The 20,406-nt window shown below is 37.9% G+C and overlaps 1 pseudogene; it reads right to left on the bottom strand.

The window, feature by feature from the left end:
• LOC128591355 (zinc finger CCHC domain-containing protein 9-like) overlaps positions 1-19,140 on the bottom strand; it is a 33,775-nt pseudogene extending 14,635 nt beyond the window's left edge.
• Positions 19,141-20,406: the final 1,266 nt, after the last annotated feature.

Consider the following 20,406-nt stretch of genomic DNA (forward strand, 5'->3'; position numbering starts at 1 on the left):
TTCTTAAAATATATTTTTATATTTGGAGTTTTCAATGGTTGCCCATATCTAATCTTTTGTGACACATAATTTCTCAAAAAATGAGCTGCATACAGCTTTTCCATAACCATTCTGATGAATAACATAACTTAGTTGAATGTTTCCTTTCCCATTTTCCTCCCTTTCCCTATCAAGAGGAGAAAAACAGATACTATTGATGATTCAGAAAATCTTCAGGCTCCTTGAGCATATTTTCTCATACAAAGATAAAATGTAGGGAAATGTGTATATATCCTAACTGTGTCAGATACACTCTAAGATGGCCACTCTGATTTCCACACTGAGATAATCAGATCATTCCATAGTTCACTCTCCTGATGGGAAGACAGAAGCTATAACTCACTTTTATCAATAGAATACGGTAGAGGTGATGAGAAATATGTGGCTACATGAGTATGATTATGGTACCCAAGATTGTAATGCTCATCTTGTGAGAATAGACTTATCACTTGCTGGCTTCTAAAAAGTATGCTGCAAAAGCTTTATTTATATGTATATTTGTTATATATTTATTTGTTATATATATTGTTATATATACATATATATACACTGATATATATTTATATATATACTGATATATATATATATCAGTATATATATTAATATATATTTATATTTATATATACTGATATATATTTATATATATATCAGTATATATATTTATATTTCACTGTTAAAGCCTGGGGAAAAAATTGTAAGTTTATTAAAAACTTCCCTACAAAGAGGGCAGTGTGGCAAGGAGCTTAAAGTAGTCTTTGACCAATAACCAGCATGAAAATGAGGCCATAATAAATATCTGAGTAATGAAAACAACCACATGAGTAACAAAGTGGTCCCTTCCCCAGTTGAACCCATGATGAGAACACAATCCTTCCTTCTCTTTTCATTGTAGTCTGGCATAGTACCCTGCTAAGCAATGATGTCTGGACTCCTGATTCTAAGTACTGTGAGCTAATAAATATGCATTGTTTTAAGACATTAAATTTGCCTTAATATTATTAATGTAGCAATAGATAACTGCTATACCAACCAACTCTTCTGTAGTCATTAATATTGAATATAGGAAATAACCCGAATTTCCAAGGCAATGCATTTGTCAAGAAAGAGTTCTAAAATAGTTTACCACCTAACCACAACCTTGATTTTTCTTACATAATTTAGACATCCCAACTGTGTCCTAAACACTCTGAAAAATAAATCAATTCTTTTCCCTACAAATAGTAGCTCACCTGGTGCACATCTGTGTCAGACATCACTACTCAAGATGACAACTGTTCCTTCAGACCCAGGATTTGGTTTCACACACTCCACACTTGTAGAAATCCACAAATTTTTCCAATTTTACATATAAGAAGAAACTTACTTGCTACACTAGATACACTGATAAATGGATGACTGTCAAATTTGACTTAGAGAGAAGTAGAGACCATTAAAAAAAGATAAAACTAGGCAGCAGTCATTTGTCACTACCATACCGTTTAACATATATTTTGCTTATCTGAATAAGCTTGACTGTTTATTAAGTTTGTAGAACTCAATAATTCTAAGTTTGTGAGAAGATTCCAAATTAAAATATTTTTGTTTTCAGTACTCAGTTGTTAAATTATAGCAGTTAGTGTAAATAAGAAAGTATTACAGGACAGCACATTTTAGATAGGAAATAATGATACACATACATTAGAGTTTTTTCATAGGCAGGAAATTTTAGTTAAGATTTTATTATATCCACATTACTTAAATGTGTTCTATGCGGATTTAACCTCCAAATAGTGACGGTATGAATATGAATGTAGGCCTTACACCAAATGTGAAAAACCATTAAATGCTAAGACAGTAGATTTACAGATAAATTTAAATGTAAAGTACTAGGTTTCTTAGTCCTAAAAAGACAACTAAGAACTTCAGTATATAAGAAGGTATCATTAATTGAAAGTGGTTTTTTGCTTCTGCCCACTTCTAGCAATAAGAGAAAAAATAATTAATGAGCTTAAACAATAACATGAATAATTTAGGTTATACTTTCTTTAATCATTAAGAAAGAAAATTCCTTGGACTTTTTTCGCTTTGTTTTTTAATAGCTGAGTTTAAATTACAGTATGAATAATTTAGGTTATATGTAGTATTATCATTAAGAAAAAAATTCCTTGGTTGGGCTTTTTTTTCCCCATTTGTTTTTTTATAGACATTCATCCAACTGAAGTAGTTAAACTCTTTTAAAGGTAAGAGGATGGATTCTACTCTTCTCCACTGTTTTGATCTTCAGAAAAAGAAAAGTTTCTAAAACATGGATTCTTTATAAAAAGTTACTTATTACCTCTTTTATGTTTACATGGATGTAGCTGGAAAATATTCTTCTTAGCAAAGTATCTCAGGAATGGAAAAAGTATCCAATGTACTCAGTAGTCCTGTGAAACCAATTTATAATAACTCACACTTGCATATGAGAAATGAAACACAACTTTAGGCTATGATGAAGGAGTAAAGGGGAGGGTGAGGGGTGGGGAGGGGGTGGGAGGGATAGTAGGGGATAGTAGGGGGACCACAACTATGGAACACATTGCAAGTACAAGTTGGTTATATCATATGTAGAACACAAATGTCCTAATGCTATAATTGGGTAAATGAGATGAAAGCTATGCTGATTAGTATATGTCCAATTTGTACAAATAATCAACTCACTGAAATGGGCATAAATGTATTTATGATCTATGTACAAAAGACTTAATAAAAAAAGAAAAAGAAAACTGTCTGGAAGAAAAGAAAAACTTTTAACAAAAAAAGGTCTATTGATATTCTATTAATAAATACAATTTATTTTAAAATTAGGTTTAGCAGATGAACATGCTATAATAGTTTTTTTGAATTTTTGTTTTTATTTAAATGAAATTTAACAAAGTAGTAGATCTTAGGGCTATCAGTACATTTTTTTACTTTCTATGTCATTTATCTTAAAATTCAATTTTCAACAATATACATTTTTTGTGGCTTTTATGTTTCACTTTTATAATGTAAAAAATGTTAATTAAAAGTGAAAGTTCCATTATTTTATTTGGGTTAAGATTTTATTTAATAAATTTGGACTATAAAACCTAAGTTTTACTTTGGCAATATGTGGATTTAACCTAAATATCAAATATCACTTAAAGGAGTTCTGTTTATGAATTCGCAGTAGTTGTTTAAAAAGCAAGCCTCATCAGTGTTTGCTGATCCTAACATTTTCCAGTTACTTGGCCTCCAGCAAACCCATTACCTTCCTGGCTCTGTTTCCTCATTTGCAGGGAGAAGGAGGTGGGCAAGCGATCTCTGTTCTTTTATAATGTTGCAGATGTTCCCTCTGTTTGGGAAAGTGATATTTCACTTTCATACTACCATTATTGACCACAGTGCAACATGGTGTTTTTTGTCTTAAGAAAAAAAAAACTATATATATATAGTTTTATTTTTGTTTTTGCAGTTTTTGGCCTAGGCTGGGTTTGAACCTGCCACCTCCGGCATATGGGGCCGGTGCCCTACTCCTTTGAGCTATAGGCGCCACCCTGTCTTAAGAATATTTTTTAAAATATAGTATCTGTTGGATTTGATTGATGCTTGTCAGAATTCAATTACTTAAGCAAAGGCTTGATGGTACAAGTCAAGTATGAGCAGGTAGACTAGATGGCCATGAAGCTCTTTCCTACTCTAGTATATTATAGATTTGTGGTTCCACATATCTACATTTCAAAGTTTCCTGGTGTCATATGGCATTTAAAAAAATTAAAAATTCTCTTTTAAATCTTGCCTGAGTTTTGAGGTATGTTTAAATTAATATATATTCTAAGTAAACATGATTTTCCTTCCAGAAATGCTGAAATCAGCAGATACATGCTGTACATAGAATAGCATTATTTACCATCAATCTCAGTTCATTATATTTATAATCCACCCAAATGATAGAGTTGCTCTATTTTATCTAATCCAATATGTCAGTGATGAAAATGGAAAGGGGGCTATGGGAATGTTAAAGTTGTGAATGCTCAGTAATAAAGTTGGAGAACAACAATTATCTGGGACAGAAATGGAATGCTAAGAAAACATTTGAACCAAATAAATAGAATAGTAGACAAATGTTTATATATAGTATTCTCAGCATCATACTCATTTCTAATTAAATGATGCTTATCAATAAAACAAGTTTTTGCAGCCTTAGCAAAAGCTAAACTACATGCACAAAAACAAGGATAGTGGCAATCTTTTTTCTTAAATAACACGCATCACAAATACATATATTGCAAACCATTCAACAATCATTTCCATTTTCTTTAATGAAAGGATTCACGTCTCATTTGAAAAAGCATCCTAGTATGGGAGGTATTAGTTATTTTGTCTAAAATCTGTTCATAGAAAAGGGAAATAATTTCCTTTATTGCTGATTATCTTCTAAATTTAAGAATGTTAACCTAAGAATGCACAAAGACAGAGCAATGGCAGACGCTGGCACAAAAAAGGAGATTTATACCAAACTCATGCTGGCTTATTTTAACTCCACTTTTAATCAGAACAGTGTGCTAAAATGGGAAATAGGTATAAACTGGAATTTTCTTGGACAAATGGTCACACTCTCTTAAATAATGTGTCAAAATTCAACTTAGTTTTACATTCTGATTATTTAACAAAGTTTACTTAATGGATACTGAAGTTATGTTTCTTCTTTAGAAATTTTAAAATAAGGAAGGTTTGTGTAGGATTAATCTCTGAAATCAACACAAAATGGGTCAGAACAGAGATCTTTAAGTCACTTTGCAGAGAAAGAGACCAGCATAATTTCAGAGGCAACCTGTAGTAAATTGAATAAAGACATCCAGATACATAAAGAAATACCGACTTCAAAGACCAGTCAACCATGGAAGCATAGGAAGGAGTCAGAGAGGCGAGTGTCACGTAGGTCTATTAAAGACTTCTCTGGGGGACACCTATACTGTAGGCAAGAATCAGACATTGGCATTTGTGTTGTGGAGACATTGTAGGCTGCCATGATCTAAAAAAAATTTGGTTCATTTAACTATCCCTCTGCTTGATTTCATGACCATCACACAATCTTCTGATTTGGATCTGATATTACTTATAGATGAATATAGGGGCAAGTGAGCTGATCATAAGCACTTGATATATTTTTGGTCACCTGTCAATAATTGTCTTACTGGTATCTTACTTCATTTCACGCTCTTACTAAGTATTCATAAAAATATCTTGTTGAAAACAAAAGTTTAGATTTATTGGTACCAATACCATCTTTGAGATGTGTCACCATTAGTATTTTATAACTAATAAAAATGGCAGTTTTTATCCAGGTTAATGTGTGGGTACATAATATCAATTAGGTTACATAAATTGCTTTTGTCAGGTTAAAGTCCATGGTATAGTTTTATCCTTCACCTAGGAAGTGTGCCATACCCCCATGCAATGTACCCATCAGGTAAAAACTTACTCATCCCCTTTTCCCCTATCCTCCTATCTAAATTTAATTTCGTTTTTCTCTCATGTGAGCAAGGTCAGTTATTTTAGTGTTTTTTCCTTAATAACAACTAAAAATTTAGAAACTTTTAAATGATATCACTAGGTACTATGCACTGTTGAAACATACTTCAAATATTAATTCACTTACCCTTACTGCCAATGAGGTAAGTACTGTAATTATCCATAATTCACAGATGAGAGAACTGGGACACAGCCAGGAAGTGGTGGAGGTGGGTTTTGTATTCAGGCTCTGGCTCTAGAGTCAGGGCCTACTGACATCTATCCAGATCGCAACAAATGTAAAAAGAAACGAATAAATCCTTCAGAAATTGTATGGCCTCTCTTTACTGAAATTTCTTTCTTTGTTCAGTATTTTTTTCTACTAACAACATTTGACTGGCATCTTGTAGTCTGAAAATACACTGCAGTCATTTATTTAATTGAGGGCTATTAAAATAAGAGTGCTAAGCACTAATCAACACCACATGTTTTTCAATTGACTGGTAATACATATCTATTTCTCAAGCTTCTGCTAACTAACAGAACACTTTGGGTGGTTTAAACTATTTAAGGCCCAAATTAATTTATAAAAATCAATTTATAAAATATGAAAACTCTCCTGTGGTGACTAATTTCTCTCCTTCCCCCACATCCACACATCCAAAGACATACAGGGACTTTTAAAACACAATGCAGGGTGGGGGAGACAAGATGGTGGACTGAAGCCAGTTTTCAACAAAGGCTCCCGTCCAGAAGGAGAGTTAAGGGACAGGAATTTAGTAAGTATCCTGGTGGACTTGAGCCTCACCAAGAGAGAAGGCTGAAGAACGCATATCAACACCACTGAGGCAAGCTGTGATCACAAGGACGCAAACAAAAGGTACAAAATCCACCACCAAGCGGACAGGAGTCCCCCTCCCCCATGAGACCGGCTCTAGAGCCCCACAATTGAACAAGCGGGCAGAAATTAAAGGCCCTCCCACTACACTCCATGGGAGAGACCTTCTAAAAACTGGACCTACCTCCCCTACTGGGGTGCCGTGGCGTTCTCCTGCCGGACATAGGGCTGAATAAAACTTTGGGAATCCTTTGCCGGCAACCCTGAATCCCCGGCGCTCCCCTCCCGCCCACTGAGGTCTGGAGGCCTGTCCCCCAGGACTTCGGATCCTTGGGTGATTTCTCAAGGGGAGTGGACAGTCCCCGAGTTGCGACTGGTCAGCATTGACTCTGAGGCGCGCGAGTGAGGAGAGGGCAACGGGTTGAGGGGGAGTCACGCCTCGGCACTTCCCTGCGGTGCAGTGCACCAACCCTCCCCGGGCACAAGACTGAATAAGACTCTAGCCTCCCCGCTGAGAGCTGAGAGCCCCTACTCTCACTCGGGGTCTGAGGGACTATCCCCCAGGAGTTCGAATCCTTGGGTGATTTCTCAAGGGGAGTGGACAGTCCCCGAGTTGCGACTGGTCAGCATTGACTCTGAGGCGCGCCGAGTGAGGAGAGAGCACCGGGCTGAGGGGGAGCCACGCCTCGCGGCACTTCCCTGCGGTGCAGTGCACCAACCCTCCCCGGGCATACGGGCCCAAGACTGAATAAGACTCTGGCCTCCCCGCTGAGAGCTGAGAACCCCTACTCTCACTCGGGGTCTGAGGGCCTATCCCCCAGGAGTTCGGCTCCTTGGGTGATTTCTCGAGGGGAGAGCACAGTGCCTGAGCTGCGTCAGGTCAGCGCTGACTCTGGGATACGTGAGCGAGGAGAGGGCACTCTGCTGAGGGGAAATCAAGCCTTGGCGGCACTTCCCTGCGGTGCAGTACAGCAACCCTCCCCGGGCATACGGGGCCCAAGACTGAATCAAACTCTGGCCTCCCCGCTAAGAGCTGAGAACCCCTACTCTCACTCGGGGTCTGAGGGCCTATCCCCCAGGAGTTCGGCTCCTTGGGTGATTTCTCGAGGGGAGAGCACAGTGCCTGAGCTGCCTCAGGTCAGCGCTGACTCTGGGATATGTGAGCGAGGAGAGGGCACTCTGCTGAGGGGAAATCAAGCCTTGGCGGCACTTCCCTGCGGTGCAGTGCAGGAGCCCTCCCCGGACCGTAGTATTGCGTGAAACTGAATGAAACTCTAGCTTCCCCCCCCACTCCCAATCGGGGTCTGGGGGCCCATCCCCCAAGAGTTCTGATTCTTGGGGGATCTCTTAAGGGGTGTGGACCCAGCACAAACTGCGGCCGCTCAGTGCTGACTCTGGGGCGTGGGACAGAGGAGAAAAGGGTCGCCTGAGTGCCCACACCAGAGCAGCAGTTCCCTGGAGGTAGATCAACAGCCGTTTTTTCTTTAACGGCAGAACGCTCACTTCTGGATATTCTGAGGCCACACCCCCTATCTCCCTGGGCAACCAGAGGAGGCCACCGGGTGACGCGGCTCACAAACCCGGGAAGCTTCCAGGGCGGGGCCGACCCAGAGAGGTGTTCAGATGCAATTCTCCAGCAGCAAAGACGTTTGAACTCAAAACAGCCCGTCTTCTGTAGGCGACGACAGGAACAGAGACAGAACCTCACAAAGTTGTCTGTTCTGTTCTGTTCTGTTAGCAGCATCCATCAGGGACGGGGCTAAGCCTGAGTGAACACCTCCTTCCCATCACCTGCATCAAACACTCAAAGATGTCAGGCCCCATCTCCTCCTGCTAGATAGCGGCAGTCTGGGGGGGCCTGGCAGACTTCCTTGCGATTCAGGCAGGTGCAAACCCCTGGAGTGTCTGTTCACTGCAGGCAACTGGGTTAGCCATCTGCAGAGATACCAGTGACTGGGTCCGACGGAGGGGCAAAGTGGGGAAGGAGACGTCAACCTTCCTAGACTGCTCTGTTTGCTGGGTGGCTCCTCCTGACTCCACGCTGCACTGGGGTGAACTGTGTCAGAGGAGTAACCAGGCCCCTGTGATCCAGTTCCCAGAGACCTCTTGAACCCTTCCACCGAGACAAGTGCCGATTGAGACAGTTGATTCGGACCTTTTGAACTGGGCTAATAGACTGAGGACTCTTCAGGCGGTGCCCTGGGTGTGCGATTATAGGAAGGTTTGATTCTCCTTTTCCAACTGGGGCCAGAGGTGGGCAGGCGGGGCGACTTAATTGCTGATTTTTCCACACAGCTGAGACTTCAAGCCAGAGTAGAAGTTGCAATAGGATCGAACAGAAACCAGCTGAAAACAAGACAGAACCACTTTGCTCCACCACACCAGACAGGGCCCCAGTTTCTCAGGCCACAACACTGTACGGGCCCTCGATAAAACCCCAGGGGAAAAAACCAAAGGGAGTAAACCATGGGGTGGAATCAGCGGAAAACCTCTGGTAACATGAATAACCAGAATAGATCAACCCCCCCAAGAAAAGATATGGCAGATGTGATTGAAGATCCCATTCATAAACAACTGGCTGAGATGTCAGAAGTTGAATTCAGAATTTGGTTTGCAGACAAGATCAATAAAATGGAATTAGGAATTCGAGGAGAAATTCAAAAATTGTCTCAAGAATTTAACGAATTTAAAGACAAAACCACCAAAGACTTAGACACACTGAAACAAGAACTTACAGCCCTCAAAGATATGAAAAATACAGTAGAATCCCTCAGTAACAGAATGGAGCAAGCAGAAGAAAGGATTTCTGACATTGAAGATAAAGTCTTCGAACGCTCCCAATCTCTCAAAGAGGAAGAGAAATGGAGAGCAAAAAAGGATCACTCACTCAGAGAACTCTCAGATAATTCGAAAAAAAACAACGTAAGGGTTATAGGAATTCCGGAGAACGATGAAGTGGCTGCCAAGGGCACAGAGGCCCTTCTACATGAAATTATGAAAGAAAATTTTCCAGACATGCCTAGAGAATCTGAAATTCAGATAGCAGACAGCTTCAGAACCCCAGCACAATTCAACCCCAATAAGCCATCTCCCAGACATATCATAATTAGCTTCACTAAAGTTAACATGAAAGAGAAGATTCTCAATGCAACCCGGCGAAAGAAAACTATAACGTACAAAGGTAAGAATATTAGAATAACTGCAGATCTCTCTGCTGAAACTTTCCAAGCAAGAAGAGGCTGGTCATCAACTTTTAATCTCCTAAAGCAAAAAAACTTTCAACCCAGGATCTTGTATCCAGCTAAACTGAGTTTCATCTATGATGGAGAAATTAAATACTTCAATGACATTCATATGTTGAAAAAATTTGCCATAAGTAAACCAGCTCTTCAGGATGTTCTCAGACCTATCCTCCACAATGACCAACCCAATCCTATACCACAAAAGTAAAATCACCCAGAAACTTCGGATCAAACTCCAACTTCCACACTGGCGAAAGGATTAAAAATGTCCACTGGACCTTTGAAAAACTCGACACCCAAAATTCCACCAGACTTATCAATACTCTCCATCAATGTGAATGGCTTAAACTGTCCTCTAAAGAGGCATAGGTTAGCTGACTGGATACAAAAACTCAAGCCAGATATTTCTTGCATACAAGAGTCATATCTCAACTTAAAAGAGAAATACAGACTCAGGGTGAAAGGATGGTCATCCATATTTCAGGCAAATGGTAATCAGAAAAAAGCAGGTGTTGCAATTTTATTTGCAGATACAGTAGGCTTTAAACCATCAAAAGTAAGGAAGGACAAGAATGGTCACTTCATATTTGTTAAGGGTAATACTCAATATGACGAGATCTCAATTATTAATATCTATGCACCCAACCAGAATGCACCTCAATTTATAAGAGAAACTCTAACAGACATGAGTAACTTGATTTCCTCCAGCTCCATAAACATTGGAGATTTCAACACTCCCTTGGCAGTGTTGGATCGATCCTCCAGAAAGAAGCTGAGGAGCAAAGAAATCTTAGATTTAAACCTAACCATCCAATATTTAGATTTAGCAGACATCTACAGAACATTTCATCCCAACAAAACTGAATACACATACTTCTCATCAGCCCACGGAACTTACTCCAAAATTGATCACATTTTAGGTCACAAGTCTAACCTCAGTAAATTTAAAGGAATAGAAATTATTCCATGCATCTTCTCAGACCATCATGGAATAAAACTTGAATTGAGTAACAACAGGAATCTGCATACCCATACAAAAACATGTAAGTTAAATAACCTTATGCTGAATGATAGCTGGGTCAGAGATGAGATTAAGAAAGAAATCACCAATTTTTTGGAACAAAACGACAATGAAGACACAAACTATCAGAACCTCTGGGACACTGCAAAGGCAGTTCTAAGAGGGAAATTTATAGCACTGCAAGCCTTCCTCAAGAGAACGGAAAGAGAGGAAGTTAACAACTTAATGGGACATCTCACGCAACTGGAAAAGGAAGAATATTCCAACCCCAAACCCAGTAGAAGAAAAGAAATAACCAAAATTAGAGCAGAATTAAATGAAATTGAAAACAAAAGAATAATACAACAGATCAATAAATCAAAAAGCTGGTTTTTTGAAAAGGTCAATAAAATAGATAAACCTCTGGCCAACCTAATCAGGAAAAAAAGAGTAAAATCCCTAATATCATCAATCAGAAACAATAAAGATGAAATAACCACAGACTCATCAGAAATCCAAAAAATCCTTAATGAATATTACAAGAAACTTTATTCTCAGAAATATGAAAATCTGAAGGAAATAGACCGATACTTGGAAGCACGCCACCTTCCCAGACTTAACCAGAATCAAGTGGAAATGTTGAACAGACCCATATCAAGTTCAGAAATAGCATCAACTATACAAAACCTCCCTAAAAAGAAAAGCCCGGGACCAGATGGTTTCACGTCAGAATTCTACCAAACCTTTAAAGGGGAATTAGTACCTATATTACTCAACCTGTTCCAAAAGGTAGAAAAAGAAGGAAGACTACCCAACACGTTCTATGAAGCAAACATCACCCTGATCCCCAAACCAGGAAAAGACCCAACAAGAAAAGAAAATTATAGACCAATATCACTAATGAATATAGATGCAAAAATATTCAACAAGATCCTAACAAACAGAATCCAGCAACACATCAAACAAATTATACATCATGACCAAGTTGGTTTTATCCCAGGGTCTCAAGGCTGGTTCAATATACGTAAATCTATAAATGTAATTCAGCACATAAACAAATTAAAAAACAAAGACCATATGATTCTCTCAATTGATGCAGAAAAAGCTTTTGATAATATCCAGCATCCCTTCATGATCAGAACACTCAAGAAAATTGGTCTAGAAGGGACTTTTCTTAATCTGATAGAGGCCATCTACAGCAAACCCACAGCCAATATCATATTGAATGGAGTTAAATTGGAATCATTTCCACTCAGATCAGGAACCAGACAAGGCTGCCCATTGTCTCCATTGCTTTTCAACATTGTAATGGAAGTTTTAGCCACTGCAATTAGGGAAGAAAAGGCGATCAAGGGTATCCATATAGGGTCAGAAGAGATCAAACTCTCGCTCTTCGCAGATGATATGATTGTGTATCTGGAAAACACTAGGGACTCTACTACAAAACTCCTAGAAGTGATCAAGGAATACAGCAGCGTCTCAGGTTACAAAATCAACATTCATAAATCGGTAGCTTTTATATACACCAACAACAGTCAAATTGAAAAAGCAGTTAAGGACTCTATCCCATTCACAGTAGTGCCAAAGAAGATGAAATATTTGGGAATTTACCTAACAAAAGACGTGAAAGATCTCTATAAAGAGAACTATGAAACTCTAAGAAAAGAAATAGCTGAAAATGTTAACAAATGGAAAAACATACCATGCTCATGGCTAGGAAGAATCAACATTATAAAATGTCCATACTACCCAAAGCAATATATAATTTCAACGCACTCCCTATTAAAGCTCCACTGTCATATTTTAAAGATCTTGAAAAAACATTACTTCGTTTTATATGGAATCAGAAAAAACCTCGAATAGCCAAGACATTACTCAGAAATAAAAACAAAACAGGAGGAATCACACTACCAGACCTCAGACTTTACTACAAATCGATAGTGATCAAAACAGCATGGTATTGGCACAAAAACAGAGAAGTAGATATCTGGAACAGAATAGAGAACCAAGAGATGAATCCAGCTACTTACCGCTATTTGATTTTTGACAAGCCATTTAAAAACATTCAGTGGGGAAAAGATTCCCTATTTAACAAATGGTGCTGGGCGAACTGGCTGGCAACCTGCAGAAGACTGAAATTGGACCCACACCTTTCACCATTAACTAAGATAGACTCTCATTGGATTAAAGATTTAAACTTAAGACATGAAACTATAAAAATACTAGAGGAGAATGCAGGGAAAACCCTTGAAGAAATTGGTCTGGGTGAGTATTTCATGAGGAGAACCCCCCGGGCAATTGAAGCAGCTTCAAAAATACACTACTGGGACTTGATCAAACTAAAAAGCTTCTGCACAGCTAAGAACACAGTAAGCAGAGCAAGCAGACAGCCCTCAGAATGGGAGAAGATATTTGCAGGGTATATCTCTGACAAAGGTTTAATAACCAGAATCCACAGAGAACTCAAACGCATCAGCAAGAAAAAAACAAGGGATCCCATCGCAGGCTGGGCAAGGGATTTGAAGAGAAACTTCTCTGAAGAAGACAGGCGCACGGCCTTCAGACATATGAAAAAATGCTCATCATCTTTAATCATCAGAGAAATGCAAATCAAAACTACTTTGAGATATCATCTAACTCCAATGAGACTAGCCTATATCACAAAATCTCAAGACCAGAGATGTTGGCGTGGATGCGGAGAAAAGGGAACACTTCTGCACTGCTGGTGGGAATGCAAATTAATACATTCCTTTTGGAAAGATATATGGAGAACACTCAGAGATCTAAAAATAGATCTGCCATTCAATCCTGTAATTCCTCTACTGGGCATATACCCAGAAGACCAAAAATCACAACATAACAAAGATATTTGTACCAGAATGTTTATTGCAGCCCAATTCATAATAGCTAAGTCATGGAAAAAGCCCAAGTGCCCATCGATCCACGAATGGATTAATAAATTGTGGTGTATGTATACCATGGAATACTATGCAGCCTTAAAGAAAGATGGAGACTTTACCTCTTTCATGTTTACATGGATGGAGCTGGAACATATTCTTCTTAGTAAAGTATCCCAAGAATGGAAGAAAAAATACCCAATGTACACAGCCCTACTATGAAACTAATTTGGGACTCTCACATGAAAGCTATAACCCAGCTACAACTTAACAATAGGGAGAAGTGGGAAAGGGGGAGGTGGGTAGAGGGAGGGGAATCGGTGGGATCACACCTGTGGTGCATATTACAGGGGTATTTGCGAAACTTGGTAAATGTAGAATGTAAATGTTTTGGCACAGTAACTGAGATAACGCCGGAAAGGCTATGTTAACCACTGTGATAAAAATGTGTCAAATGGTTTATGAAGTGAGTGTATGATGCCCCATAATCATATCATTGTATACAGTTATGATTTAATAAAAATAAAAAAAATAAAAAAAAATAAAACACAATGCAGATATTTCATTTCATTCATTTTGTAGGAAGAATGTAGTAATGAAATCAGAGGAACAAAGTTCTTTCCATGAGGAATATATAGACATTCTAGTCAAAATAAAAATTATGCTTAAAAATAAATATAATAGATGCTATCTAAGTAAATTATGAAAATATTTTGACATTACCCTGTAACTGTGAAGTGCAATAGTGAAGGAGTCTCAGCTGTGTAGAATCACAAATATTTACCACGATGACAATGTTATCTTCCCAAAAAGTGTGGCGTTGTCACTGGGATGCAATTGACCACTCAGAGACTACATTATCCAGCCTCCCTTCCTATCAGCATGGCTGTAGTAGGTAGAATAGCACACCCCTTCCACAGGATATCCATACTCTACTCCAGAATCTATGAATATGTCCTTTTGCTTAGTGAATGGGACTTTGCAGATGTGATTGAGGAAGTGAATCTTGAAATTGTGAGTTTATCTTGGATTATCCAGGTGAGTGCTTAAAATTAGACAATGTTTCTAGGCTCCATCAGAGAACAATATAATGGCAGTCAAGGGAAAGGTTAGAGAGATAAAGTGTGAGGAGAAATTGACACACCTTTGCTGGCATTCAAGATAGATGAAAGGGGGCCACAAACCACAGAATGTAGGTGGCCTCTAGAAGTGAAAAATCATCAAGACGACAGATTCTACCCTAGGAGCTCCAAAAGGAATGCAGCCCCGCTAATACCTTAAGACCACAGATAATAAATTTGTGTTAACTCAAGCCAGTAAAATTGTGGCAATTAGTTACAATAGCTACAGGAAACTAATACAATGGCCATGTGACCAGTTCTCTGCAATGGTATAATGCAGAGAGAGAATGAAATGGATCAGCTCTGGATTAAAGCTTGTAAGAAGAAGGTCTGTCTGCTCCACTGGCTTTGCTTCCTTCTCCAGTTGTCCACAAAAACTTCATGACCCAGAATGTGGGAACCATAAGATTGAAGCAGCCTGATTTCATCAATTTCTGTACAGAAGAAAATTACACATGACTATTCAATGAGCAAGAAATACTTTTTATTGTCTTACTACAGTTGGGTTTAGTTATTATAGTAATTTGCACTACTGCACTAATACACATACCTTAAGCTAGGCTATTATGTTCATGTTTACATTAATTATATTAATGGTTATTTTTTATATTAATGGTTTATTTTTTACATTAATTATATCAATGTCTCATGATTGAAACATCAACAGAAACTGACAAAGTTACTATCCACATTCCAAACTCTACATTTCAATACCAAAAAGGGAGCACAGGAGGGGATCACAGAGGAAAGATAAAAAGGGAAGAACTAAAAGATGGAAGCCAACTTTTTGAAGTTTATTCTGTGGACAAAAAAGAAGCATTGGGCTTCTGTCAGAAATTAAAAGGACAGATTTGTGATTTCAGAAGATAGTTCTAGCAATGCTATGGAAAGGAACGTGATGTGGAGAGGAGACGAATTGCAATTGAAACAACATGTTCTGCTAAGTCCTGCATATAAGTCTTGCTTCATATAGGTATGATACATCAGAAGACCTGACTCTGCTATATTTTATAAGCAAGTTATTGTGTGTATATTTGTAAATGTCTTAGAACAATAACTAAGAAAATGCCAGGAAGGCTATGTTACCCAGTGTGATGAAAGTGTCAAACCGTCTATGAAACCAGTATATGGTGCCCCACGATCTCATTAATGTACACAGCTATGATTTAATAAAAAGAAAAAAAGAAATATTAACATCTGTACATATGTGTTTATATTTAATATTTTCAAAAGTCTGGAGAAGGATCTCATTACAGTAGGAACGTTTTGCTTTTAAGCATTTCTGTTCCATTTCTTTTTGTTCTTCTCACATGAGGACTGGTAGCTTAGACTTTGTACAGCTAACACTGGATATAATGATAAATAAACAGGTAACGAAATCACTAGAAATACTCCAGCTGGATTGCTGGTGAGCAGAGCATAGATGGTGATTCAGAAGAAGTTCTAGTAAAATGACCCAATAGCTTTCTAGGCTTAGAAGCAAAACCAGGAATTCTTTTTTTGTTGTTTCTTTTCATTACCTATGCAATCTATTCCTTAATTGGTAACCACAACATTTCTATGTTTTCTTTCACTATCAGGATTCTTGTCTTTTAAGGTTCAGTTTTGCTTATATACTAAGATTGATGGCAAGGTCATCCCTGCCATCTTACTAGCAATCTGTTGTAACTGAAATTCTTAGAAAGGATCCATCAGATAGATGATGAATTAACTTTTCTCTTATGCATCCAGAATAGTACTAGATATGAACCATACGTACGTAGGATAAATAAAATCATGGCACTTGAATGATCTCACCTGAGAAAGGCCTAAAGCAAGCACACATCTTCCATTCCTCAGTCCGTATCTTTGAGATTTTATAAATGACAATTTCACAGGTCTATGCCAGTTCATAGAATTCGAAACTAAATTTAGAGGTGAAAGTGGTAACAGAGGGAATATTTAAATCAGAAGGGGACCAAACTGAGGAAGGAAGAGAGGAGGAAAAAAAGAAATACCAAAAATATTGGACAAATGTGGACTGGTTTATAAATTTGCAGATTGAGAGCATTAATAAATTAAATGATTCATATTATCTGGAGAGAGGCATTATAGAAATACACACCTTTACTCTCCTGATTGCCATCAAAAATGTTATATTGTCCAGCTTGTCATGAATGTCTCTCTTCAAGTGATAATAGTAAGCAAATTTGAATAGCTCAAGTTGTTTTTGCTTGGCATACCACAAAAGCAACCATTAATAGACATAGGCATGGACCCTGAGCCGAAGAGTCTACATTGCTTTGTGAGCTGTTGAAAGTGTCCCATTGTTCATTAAGCACAAAACAGTGCCTTCCAAATGATATTAGACTATCGCAGAAAGTGAGCTCTATTTACAGAGCTATATGTATGCTAACCCTCATACACCATCTGTTATTCTTCACTAATCCTAACACACTTTTGCCCTGATGTGTTTGCATTATTTGGAAAATGAACACTTACCAATTAAATGGAACAATAAAAACAACCCAGTGGGAGTAATGAAGCAATATAAAACAGTATTCTTGGTGTTGCCGTCACAGCTTGAGATTTTATATTGCTGCTAAAGAGTAATTTCTAACACAATTACTTGTGGGCAAAAATATTAATACTATTCACATATAGTTAAAGTTGAAAATCAAATATACAAAATGAGAAACTTGCAGTTCAAGGCTGACATTCCATCCATAATACGGCACATTCTCTGGTATTAACTTTATTCTAACTTAAGTCCTCTGTGATGACACTGCATTTAGTAGGTACAGTAAATGGATTTGTTGAGGATAATTATTTTCTGTTATTCATTTCTTTTTAAATTCATGGTAGTAATCTTAATTTCATTTCAAATGAATTTCTTTTTGAAGTGTCTAAAGGAATTTTTCCTAAATATATGCACTAAGAGATTTGCTATGGTCACCAAGTCTAATGGCTAGCAGTCACAAGTTCATAAAGCAATTGCTAATATCATAAGCCCTGAGGGGCAAGGTTTTCAAATACAAACCTAGCAATATGCAGCAAGCACACCAGGGCCACCTGAAATAATTAAGGTGGAAAACTGAAAGAAAATGAAATATGGATACAGATATATGCTATTTATAAAACGGACCTCTACCTCATGCTTCTCTAATGTCTCTTAGAGAAGCTGCCATCTTTTAAAAATATCCACGATAGGAAATAACTACCAGTATAACAAAAATACGGACTTTTTTCTACTAGGTTCCTGTGTCTGACTCATTTCATTTAATATAATGGCCTTGAGTTTCATACATGTTGCTGCAAATGACAAGATTTTCATCTTTTGACGAATACTTAGCATGACTCCATATTTTGGCTACTGTGAAAAGTGCTTCAATAAACATGGAAGGCAGATATAATACTGATTCCTTTTGGATATATACTCAGTATTGCAATCTAGATCACACGGTAATGCCATGTTTAGTTTTTGGAGGCACCTCCACATTGTTCTCCATGGTGCCTGCACTAACTTGCAATCTCAACAGTGTATGAGGGCTCCCCTTTCTTCACATGCTCGTCAACACCTACTACCTGTTAGTGCCTGTCTTTTTGATACAAGCTGGCATGAGACAACATCTCTTTATGGTTTTGATTTGCATTTCTCCGACTGTTGGTGCTCTTAGGCATTTCTTCATATTCCTGTTTGCCTTTTTGACTATTTGTATGTCTTCTTTTGCGAAATACCTGTTCAGATCTTTTGCCCATTTTGGGGGGTTATTTAGATTTTTGCTATTCAGTTGTTTGAGCTCCTCATGTATTGTGATTATTGATTGTCACAGATAATTTGAAAATACTTTCTCTCATTCTATGGGTTGTCTCTTAACTTTGTGGTTGATTTCCTTTCCCATGCAGAAGACTTTTAGCGTAATGTAATACCTTCCATATATTTTTGATTTGCTTGATTGTACTTTTGAGGTCTTACACAAAAAGACTTTGCTCAAACTAGTGTCCTAGAGCATTCATCCAGTGTTTTTTGCTAATAAATTCACAGTTTCAGGTCTTAGATTTTAGGGCATTTTGTTCTTAATATAGATTTATTATCTTTAAACATTTAAGCTGATTTTTTAAAAAATTAAGGGACATTACTAATATGTGTAATATGTCCTTGTATTTGCAGAACAGTTTATTGATAGGAGAGAGAGAGAGAACGTCTGTGTGCGTGTATTTATTTTGGGTACAATTTTTTATTCAGAAGGCCAGATTTAAGGGCATTCAACCAGTATACTTACGGGGACCTTGTGTTTGAGGTTTATTGTCCTCAGCTAATTATCTTGAAATTCTTAATAGTTAAATCTTTGAATCTGTATTTTGTAAAGTCATTGGGACAATTAAATATGTGTTGGGGACTGAGGCTTCAGCTTAGATGTCACCTCTATCCCTTCCCAGGACAGGGTCTCAGCTGCCTACCTCTCATGTCTTGGCACTGCCCAACTTTACCTTCCATGACTCCAACCTTGACTCCAGCTGCTGCCACCATTTTCCAAGGGCAGTGATAAGGCTGTATTGACTGAGAAGGGTTGCATTCTTTTCTCCATTTGTGGTGAGGACCTGGGCACAGATGTTCTATTGTGTCATGGGGTAGATATGTTGGTGGTCATCCCCACTTTCAGCACATGGGCCATAGCACATTTGGTGAGTCTATACAGCTGTGACTCTGACCCTAATCCAGGTCCTAAGCAGAGGTGACAATCTGTTGAATATTGCTCAACTGCCAGGGGTTAAGTGGTGTGTCTGTTGAAATAGGAAATTGTTTTCCCTACCCTCAGCCAAGTTATACACATCAGACCTTAAGTTAGCCTGTGATATTACAATAAATAAAAACACTATGAAAGCCTGAAGGAAAAGCTATGGATGAAAGAGACAAATTTTATGATTTACTACACTTAGTGACACTTTCTTTCCTGCTTTTCAAATAAGGGATTCAATATTTTCATTTTGTTCTGGACCTCTCTGTTTTGTGCCCTGAAAATATTTTCTCCAAGTCTATATCATGTCTTTCTATTCTTTTTGAAGGGTTACTGTCTTTTTTTCTCTTTCTATTTTTTTTAATTAATATTAAATCATAGCTGTGTACATTAATGCGATCATGGGGCACCATACACTGGTTTTATAAACAGTTTGACAAATTTTCATCACACTGGTTAACATTGCCTTCCTGACATTTTCTTAGTTATTGTATTAAGACAATTATATTCTACATTTACTAAGTTTCACATGTATCCTTGTAAGATGCACCGCAGGTGTAATCCCACCAATCACCCTCCCTCTGTCCATCCTCCCCCTCCCTCCCCGGCCCTCCCCCTTCCCCATATTCTTAGGTTATAACTGGGTTATACCTTTCATATGAAAGCCATAAATTAGTTTCATAGTAGGGCTGAGTACATTGGATACTTTTTCTTCCATTCTTGAGATACTTTGCTAAGAAGAGTATGTTCCAGCTCCATCCATGTAAACATGAAAGAGGTAAACTCTCCATCTTTCTTTAAGGCTTCATAATAATCTATAGTGTACGTATACCACAATTTATTAAGCCATTCCAAGTGCCCATCAATCTTTCTCTCTTTTTTTTCCAGAGCAAAGGTTTTTAATTTTTATGAAGGCCATTCACCAATTTTTTTTTTTTTGCCATTCATCAATTTTTTTAATAGATCACGCTTTTGATGGCATACATACAACACTTGTCCCGACTCAAGTCAAAGAAATTTCTCCCTATTTTGTCCTAGTAAAAGTTTGATGGTTTTAC

The sequence above is a fragment of the Nycticebus coucang genome, chromosome 8 (assembly GCF_027406575.1).
Source record: "Nycticebus coucang isolate mNycCou1 chromosome 8, mNycCou1.pri, whole genome shotgun sequence".
Classification (NCBI taxonomy): Eukaryota; Metazoa; Chordata; class Mammalia; order Primates; family Lorisidae; genus Nycticebus; species Nycticebus coucang.